Here is a 10,532-nt window from a genome sequence, read left to right on the forward strand (position 1 = left end):
AAATTGATTTCTGGCAATTTGTTTAGCACATACTAAGAAACCTGTAACCCTTTTAAAATTATTGGCTCATTGTAACATATTCATTATAATTCATTCCAACATCATCAAGACAATGTTGTTTCATTATGTTTGAACACAAATCTTGTGAGGATGCACTTATCTGAAGCTTAAGAGCTTAAAATTTTTGATGTGTGCATCAAATGATAGTCACTTATGTATTTAAGGTTGCACTTTTTTAATTTTTTTTCTCTCTGAGCTCTCAGTTTCTAACACATGTAATTTTGAACACAAAAAATAGCTTGAAGCTAACGTATGTCATTAACTGATGTCACTGTACATATTACTGCAAATAGCTTGACATTGTAAAACAGCTTCAAAACCTGTTGGGAGATGCATTTATAGAAGCACTGGTTGAGGACAAGACTGTCATACACCAAGTATGGGAGTTTTGAGGGACAAAATAAGATGGACTAAATTTCACTGTATATATGTCACAAGAATTTTATTTCGTTTTGTAAATTATTTTAGATTGCTGAAAACTTCCGCATTTTGTGATGACTTGTGTTAAAATAAATGTTGCTTTTAGTACAAAAGGATCAGTATTTATGCATTGATAAAATGTAAGTTATTATTGTAAATACATATCTATGTATGCTATGCTATTTACATGTAGACCAAGGATCTAAATGATGACGTAAACAGACGTGAAGATTCATTTTGTTAATGATAGTAATTTGAAATTTATGAATTTGTATGAAAAGGCATCAAAATGCACTGATCTTAAAGGGGTTGTCGAAGTCAATTATGGTTTCACCGTTCCTAGTTTCTGATGTCTTTGGTTTCTGTAGTTATAGAAATTCTTTACTGGATAAAACGTCCACTGTCATTTGACTAAAAGCTGCTTTTGCAGACGTCATAAAAACACTTAGTTTTAGTAGAATCGGAAGATTCACAAATGTCTAAATTAAAATTAGAATGTGGCAAATCAATGCTTTCAGTGACCCCGATACACATAAAAATTAAGAAAAAGTTCTTCACAATCCCTTTAACGAACTACGTCACCTTTTTGAAAAGTACATTACAAGAAAATTGATGCAAAAATGGTTGACTTCTGTAATTACCATAACATTCAAGGTTGTTGTGGTTGCTAACCATTGGAAGTCATGGTAGGGTGGAATCTTGTTATCATCAGATCCTAGGACTATATTGTATGTTAAATATTAAGAAAGATGGGTGAATTATGGAGGTTTTTTTTGGAGATAATTATTTTGGGGTATTGTAGTGATTATCACTTTAAATATATGCAATACATGTGATATCACAAATTATTCTTGGGTAGGTAGACTATAATTTTAACACCATTCTTGATAGGGTTATAGAAGTTGTAGGATTTATATGTGTATCGACCTATTGCTTCTATTAGCATCAAAAGAATTTCCTGTTTGCTTTCTGTAGCTATTGCATATACCATTCAGGTCAGTGTTTCTGAAAAATCTGTCACACCAAATATCAGTTTTGGCTAATCAAATTCACATTTCGTAAAAATTTGGTAGCAATTTTAAATGTTGCAGTTGTCGATTTCTGATCGATCTTGACAGTGATGTTACGGGTCATTTTGACTCTCAAAATGCGATGTGATACCACTTAAATTGAATCCTGATGTGCTCAGGAACCACAGCTGTCAGATTTCAAGAAGGTGCTAGTAAAAGCAATAAGTGTGGCTTATGTACATACAATTGTTGGTGGAAGTCTTATTAAGGCAATTCATTACATGATAATCTCCAATGTAACTACAATGTCTTGTCATTTTGAAACCAATTGCATCTCATCAAAGTTTTAATCCACTCTTCACACTTATCATATATTTAATTCGAGTGTATTTCACAATTAGCTAAGATCACTTGCAACTGGGTTTCCATTTGTTCAAAATTTGTAGCAAATGTGGTACGTATATAGGCATATTGACAACTTAATCAAAGAATCTCTTGATGTTTAAGAAAAGTCAAGATCAACGAAATCAGGAATCTGCATTTTACTTCTACTTACTTTTTTCCTCTTAGGAAATTACTCATGACAAAACTGTAATTTGTAAGATGTTTTGACGATAATTTATATTCTCATCATCATTTGGTGATGTATTTATATTTTAAGGTTTTATTTTTTAGATATTATGCAAATAAGTATATCGAAATAAGAACAATTTTATGCATAAGCACAAGAACAAACTGTTTACTGTTCATTTCATTCATTTGTTTGTCTTTTGATAGTTTAAAGCTGGGTTATCTCCCATGAACAACTTATATCAAGAAATCTATTCCATATTATTTGTAGAATAAAAAGAGAAATCCATAAGAGAATACCAATGAAAAAAATTCCATGGCCTATTTTTACATGTTACTTAGTTTTGGATACATTGGACGCAATTTTGTTTGTCAAGAAGTTGAATATGATTGGATTGTTTGAGATCGTAAAGATGGTTTAACCAATGAAAAGTATCTTCATGTGATACAAGTTGCAAGAAATATCCTCAGGGATGCATGTATCCAATCAAATTCAACTTCCTCACCAACAATAACATATCCAAGATTAGGCCCTTAGTCTGAAACATCTGCTGATTTAAAGTTGTCTGAAACATTTTGCAGTTCTAAAAGTAGTCAAAATATCTATCAGAGGCTGGAATAGAGGCAGATGTTTCGGATTAAGGTGGCCCATGTACAGGGATTGTATAAAATGTTCTTTTATTTCCAGCTTAGTGGAACTTTTAACCTTTGGAACAAGGCACTAAGTTTTGTACAATCTCTTTAAATAAGTTCACTCAATCTGTAGGCCTACCCTTCTCACTTCAGTTTGTTAAAGCCATTAGTCATCAATGTATAGTCGTCAAATGTGAAAATTGGACTTGAAAATATAATAAAATAAAGTTATTATTTAAAAGACTTGTTAATTTACACTGTGTCTGTTACAGCACTTTTGGTTTCTGATTTCTTGCCCAAACCACAAAATAAGCGATTTTCCTCTTGAAAATTTGGGTGAAACTTTAAAGTCGATTTTCTCGAAACTTTTTCCAAAATCCGAATTTCTTTTTTTGACTGAAATAGATAGGGGACATGTTAAAGTTTATTTTGCGACAAAAATTATAACTCTCTGGTCAAAATTGGCGAAGTTATGGCCATTTAGCGGAGGGGTGGGGGTCGGCAGTTTTCCTATAGAGTCTATTTGCGCTGGTAGGGTTGATCAGTCTGTACTGATTCCTTTGAATTTTTCAAGAGTGACTGATTCCATATCAATAAAGTATGCTATATTGTAAACATGTTGAAAATTTAAATGTTTTAAGCAGCCAAAAATTGTCATGTGGGACCATGACCATATAATATAAGCAATGTAGTGAATTAATAACAGAACTCAAAGTTCTAGATGTTAGTTGCTGTATATGCACTATGCATTAATGTCAAAAGCCAAAAATTTCATTGCATTGACTTTCAGATCTTTCTTAATAGGTCATAAAAGGTAACTGGAAACTGTCATTGTACCATGTCCAGAAACAAAAGATTAAAACCAGAAATTAAAGGGACAAGTACGCCATTTCTGGGGGTGATTTTTTATTTCTTGAATATGGGTAAATAATCTTCAGAAGAACTAGAAATGTATGAAAATCGCATAATTCCTTCAAAAATATCTCAAACTAGGAATTTCTTTTCCTATTTCTATAGATGTGTTTTCTATATTATGGCAGTGGCTGTAGAAAAGACGACTGGTCTTTTTAACTTTCAAACATGGTTATAATTCTGGACCCACATGGATTTGAAGGGTCATATTTCCACAGTGAGCTATGAACACTATTATTGATTGGCTTAGCTAAAAAAATCCTGTTTCTGAGACTTAAGTATGATTGGTCAAAAAGAACTGTCCCTTTAATATAAGAAATACTGTATAACCAAAATTTTATGTCACATATAAATTGAAACTATAAAATGTTTTGACATGATACAGGTATTGCATCACCACTATAACCAACAATACTGTCCATAATATAATAAATTTAAAAATTTATATAAGTTGGTGACCTTGACATGAATACATAGCAGACACCAGTACTAAATACAATACCTATATTGTAGCAGCCGGGTCTATATTATACTTAGTGTCAACTCAGCCATTTAAAATCATGATGACTAATATAATAAAATTTTGTTATAGACCTATAAAATAAGAATCTCCCTTCTTGAAATTGTCTGCTGCTGGTTTTTACCAATTGTCTTTGATTCTTTCTTGCCATACCTCTCGTTAGGAATGATATATACCAGTCCGACCACTCTTGACCTATCAGTTCCTAAGGTATTGTAAAGAGGTTTTCTAAAATTTCCATGTGTATCGGGAACACCGATCAATTTGAATTATTTGAATTTTTAAATCAGATGTGGTTCCTGCAATTCCACTAAAAATAAGTGTTTGATGACGTCACTATTTGCGAAATATGCTGGTATATGCAAACATTTACTTTTAGCGGAGATGCAATTGAAAATTAGAATGATGCAAAATGGTGCTATCAGTGTCCCTGATACACATAAACAAATTAGAAAACCTCTTAACAATCCCTTTAAACAAGATATTAAAAATATCATGTCTGAGGTGAGGAGAGAGGGGGGGGGGGGGGGAGCAGGAAAGAGGCTGGCAAACTTTCAAAGTTTTTTATCATTTTATATAGTGAAAGAATAGCCGTGGCCCCCCTGGAATATTTTGAGGCCCCTGGTCGGCCCCTCATCTAATGTTTCCTAGAAACACCACTTATGAGGAATTATCAATGAATAACTCTTGAGTTATTAAAAAATGTGTGTGTCATTTGATACAGTATTTTAATATTTGAATGGTTCATAAGAGAGACTCATATTACATAAATCTTGCCTTTGTATAACGATATAATGTACGCCTAAAGGTCTTTTTATATAATTCAAATACTTTTTTTAAGAGCTTAGAAATTCCTATTTAATAGTTAAATAACGGAACACGATTTTTATGGTATATACTACTCCTGAGTATTATTATACACAATGTTTCAACAATTTACATTGATCATTTCATTAAATCTGATGATGACAATATGACAATGTAAATAGGGTTGGGTAAAATGATTGAAATAATCGAATATCGTCGCTAGAAATTAATAATATGCTTATCGATTATCAAATTTCATAATCAATTATATGTCAAAGTTACATTTTTTTAAAAATTGAAACGTTGTGTAAAATAAAACTTACCTGTAGTAGGGCTAAACCATAAATATTTAAGGCCTATTCTGTTATTTAATATAACGCGATCTCTACTCCTAAATGTCGTTTAAGGATTATTTAATAGCTTTATTTCATTCAGGACATTTCTTTGAATTTGAACATATCTTATTTTCAATGCAAATTTATAAAGTCTAGACTACATCTTTATTAGGTGTTGTATTTTTTAAAATTTTAATATACCTAATAGAAGGCCATTAGTTTAATAAAAAAAAAAGTTCCTGGAATTCCAAAGAACATTTTGATACAATTGTATTAGCCTACTCATATATATGGAATGCATGATGATATTTTTCTGCTAAAAATTAGAATTAAAAAAAATCAGGAACAGTACAATGGAAGTCCTTCTAAAAAGTATGTATAGTTTATTACGCAAACAACAGTAAGTAAATATATCACGGATGTTTATTCCTGTATTATTATGATTGTGTGTCAATAACCAGAAAGTAGGTCAGGTTATTCTGGGTCAAACAGAACTGGTGAATATTCATGAGATCGACTGAGTATGAAATCAGGTCAACAGAACATCAACAACGTCAGAAGTATAGAATTGTGTGTTCACGAAGGTTCGCAATTTGTGTTATCCAACGACTTGGACCTTAATTCATCTTCCACGATGCCTAGCACAAAAGATCAACTCACTAAATATGAAAAGGTAGGTTTTTCTTTTATTCAAATTTTATTATTAAATGTGTTTGTGACGAAACATAGACGTGATTTTCCACGTTTTTATCAATGGATTGATACCGTTAGACCTTCAGATCAAAGGGAGATAATTTCACCTTCTACAATGGTATTGTAACAGTGTATTACATTGCTATGCTATAACAAACGAGAATATTTTATTTTTGAGGTAGTTACAAATGATCTCTGACTCTGGAGAAAAGGTTCTCCATATTTGCATTATGTTTAAGTTTGTACTGTGCTATGTTAAAATACATTTGCAGACATTAGTTGGCCCACAAGCAGACGGAAATAGTAGACCTATCAGTATCCAGTATCCAAGTAGTCCTATTGGGGGAACTGAAAATAATGATAGATAGGCCTACTGATTAATGTATCCTAGCCTACTCTTAATCCAGTGAAATGTCTGACTTGAATTTATGTAATCATTTTACAAAATATTTCCAATGACTTGGTCTCAGATTAATGGTTTAATTAAATGTCTTGGAGGCCTTAAGCATAGAAATTCAAGGGTGCCACCTTTACCTTTGAAATTAACATACTTCCCTCCCAGTGAAAAAATCCCTATCTCTATGAAATTTTGCTTATGGCAATAGCCTTAGGCAATGAGGATAAAAAGAGGGGTTTTCATTTCATCCATGTCAAATGTAGGCATTTATGTAGGTCTACCCTAACAGATGTTTGAGGAAGCGTATTCTGCCTTCCCTAGCCTCAAAGACAGCATTTCTCTCTTCCATAATAATATTTGGACCAGTTTTTTGTGTATTTGTAACAGTGACATTTAACATAATTCTTCTCATCTGTCTGTGGGCTCTTCTAAATAAACTTCTGCATCTGTACAAGATGTGGTATTTTGACTGAAGAAAGTATGTGTGTATGTTTTTAGTGTGTAAGTGAATCCGCTGACATCTGTTTTTACTACAAATCATGTTTTGATTCTTTCTGCTGCAAGCGAGTTCAAGGACCTCAGTAATAAACCAGTTTTGTCAAATTTCTTTAAATTAGTGTAAAATCATTTAGAGAGCTTTATTTGTTTTTCCTTGTCTGTGATGTAGCTTGGAGGGGCTGGTACTGAAAAACTGTCTTGATGTTTAGATGGGACAATAGACCGAGGCCCTGTGTGCTACAGGCTGTGCATGTTAAAAATCCATTGACAGTTGGAAATTGTAAAAGAGTAGGCTAATGCCGCTGTTCTGGTAAAATTTCTCTAAATGCACACTGCATGGCATTGTCCGTCCGTATTCCTTATTAGCCTACAAGGTGCAGAAAAGTAGGACGTAAAACTTCATTCATTTCATTTCATTTGTTTATTTCTTGAGAATTTTGTATTGCTTGTCAGGAATTCATATTTATAGTTGTTTAATAATACTGATAGAAAGCTCCTGATTAATATCAGTATAATATAAGAGAGGGTGTTCTTATGTGCAAGAAAATTGCAAATCCAGTCTCATGTAAGATGGGCTTTATATGTCTCAAGATTTTTGTGGCCATTATGGATTTCAAAGCAATGAAAGACACTTAGAATACCTTTAGCTTAGTGAAGCTGCCATTTTTTTCAAAAAAGATATCAATTCTTTGGAATTCCCAAAATGCAATTTTAAAATAAAATTTTAATTTAAAAAAAATGTCATAAATATTTAATATAAATGGGTGTTCCTATCAAAATGTAAAAAAAAATAAGTCGTGATATATTGAGGAAGAACTCAAAGCACTTGTCCAATAGTAGGCCTAGGCACAGTGAAATATATTGAGGTTAGAGGGTTTGTGTGTGACCAATGCGTGATGTAATTTGAAGTGTTTGTTATCTATTTAATGGTATAATAATAGTCAGAAAACATATCAACACCATGTAGTATAATACAGTTGAAAGTGATAAGATAAGCTATAAGTAAATATATCAACTATTATTTATGAATGAAGAGATTATTGACCCCCCAAACAATCTTGAGCAAAATACTTATACATGATAAGATTGAGGTTTCATATGACATAGCAAAATAATGATAGTTTTTTTTCCGATATCTTTCACCTTCTAATAGTTTTTTGAATAAAAATGATGTTCTGCTTGTTTGCACTACAAGGACCTCTGAATATTTGACATGACATTCAGTGTGCAATTTTTTCTGTATTTCTGGTAAATTTTGAAATAAGGGAGGGTTCAATTTAGATTGAAAAATTTGATTAGCAATTTCAGTTTTGGCTAATCATGTTAAATTTTGATTCCAAAATCATAGAAATTTGGCAGCAATTCAAAATGTTCAAGTTTAGACTTAAGATTGATCATTCCAATGACGTTAGTTCCTTAAGGTAATAGCGAGTTGCCGTATATTTCTAGACCAGACAGAAAATATTCATTAAAAATTTATGATTTTATGCGATTCGCAGATCGTTGTTATAAATTTTAATTTTTTTTAATCAAAACAAATATTGGAATGCAAAAGAGGCCATTTTGACTCACAAACTGTGATGTGATACCGCTTAAATTGAACCCTGGTTGAAATGCTTCTGATTTACTGAAGCATTGTGGGATATTCACCTTTTTGGACTTGCTTGTAGGTCTATTGTAACCAAATTTTAGAAATGTATTTGATTGATTTGCTTGAAATATAAACAAATATGAAATTTTATGGAAAATTTTCTCAGTAGGGTGCCTACTGGATGATGAAAATAGAATGACAATATTGTACGGATATCCATCTTCTGATCACGACAACACATTGATTGTAAGGTCATATTTCAGAAATCATCCGTAGGATACACGAAGAATTGATGATCTTCAAGATAAGTGTCTGCAAAATCAATCAAAAAACTTCTTGTTTTTCGTGTAAACCAGGCAAAATATTGACACAACCATAGAATATCTATTAATTTGTCTGGTCAAAGATCGTCTTTATTGAAATTATCAGAAGATCTTGCAGATAAAAGATAAAAATGTCTAGCAAAACATTGACTGGTCTGGTCATATTTGAAAACCCATAGTGCATGCATGGTGCAAATGATCAGAGATAATAAACACCTACTGAGCACCAAAAATTTCTCCTTCGATTTTTTCAGGTCATTGACTTGAAAAAATGTTTCTATATATAGACACTATTGAAAAGATATTATTGTATGTTCAACAAGTTAGTGACCCCTGGCCATGTATTCTTGAAATAAGATAGCACTAGGATATCCTAGGGTCATAACTACTAACATTGATTCTAGGACATCCTAGCTTTAAGATCGTTTCGAGAAAATGTGGCCTGGCTGTGTATTCTCGAATCAAGAGAGTGCTGGGATACCTAGGGTCATAACTACTAACATTGATTCTAGGACATCCTAGCTTTAAGATCGTTTCAAGACAATGTGTGGCCTGGCTGTGTATTCTCCAAACAAGAGAGTGCTGGGATACCTAGGGTCATAACTACTAACATTGATTCTAGGACATCCTAGCTTTAAGATCGTTTCAAGAAAATGTGGCCTGGCTGTGTATTCTCCAAACAAGAGAGTGCTGGGATACCTAGGGTCATAACTACTAACATTGATTCTAGGACATCCTAGCTTTAAGATCGTTTCAAGAAAATGTGGCCTGGCTTGTATTCTCGAAACAAGAGAGTGCTGGGATACCTAGGGTCATAACTACTAACATTGATTCTAGGACATCCTAGCTTTAAGATCGTTTCGAGAAAATGTGGCCTGGCTATGTATTCTCAAAACAAGAGAGTGCTGGGATACCTAGGGTCATAACTACTAACATTGATTCTAGGACATCCTAGCATTAACATCGTTTCGAGACGATGTGTGGCCTGGCTGGGTATTCTCGAAACAAGAGAGTGCTGGGATACCTAGGGTCATAACTACTAACATTGATTCTAGGACATCCTAGCTTTAAGATCGTTTCAAGAAAATGTGGCCTGGCTGTGTATTCTCGAAACAAGAGAGTGCTGGGATACCTAGGGTCATAACTACTAACATTGATTCTAGGACATCCTAGCTTTAAGATCGTTTCGAGACAATGTGTGGCCTGGCTATGTATTCTCAAACAAGAGAGTGCTGGGATACCTAGGGTCATAACTACTAACATTGATTCTAGGACATCCTAGCATTAAGATCGTTTAGAGACAATGTGTGGCCTGGCTGTGTATTCTCGAAACAACAGAGCGCTAGGATATCATAGGGTCATAACTTCTATGACAGTTTTTAAGATATCCTAGCGATAAAATCATTTCGAGAATACGTGGCCTGGACCTTACGAGTCCAAGATCTGTCAGGAATTTTTTTTTTCGACTTTAAACTGTTCTAGTTATCTGTTCTAGTATTGATTTTTGTTGATTTGTGGATTCATGTAAATACTTACTTAAACCAAAAAAAGAAACCTAAAATTCAAATTAATAGAAAAACCTAATTCTGCAAATAGCTTTTCTTCCTGAAATTGAATGTGTTCATATGATGTAAATCTGGTATTTTTCAAATACAAATGTTTTGGCCAAAGAGCCTGAAATTTTGATCTTATTCTCTTCTCTATGTCAGACATTTTTTGTCAGTTAATCTACTGTGTGGTATATTGTTAACGGTTGTAAACAT

The sequence above is a fragment of the Lottia gigantea genome (genome assembly GCF_000327385.1).
Source record: "Lottia gigantea unplaced genomic scaffold LOTGIsca_47, whole genome shotgun sequence".
Taxonomy (NCBI): Eukaryota; Metazoa; Mollusca; class Gastropoda; family Lottiidae; genus Lottia; species Lottia gigantea.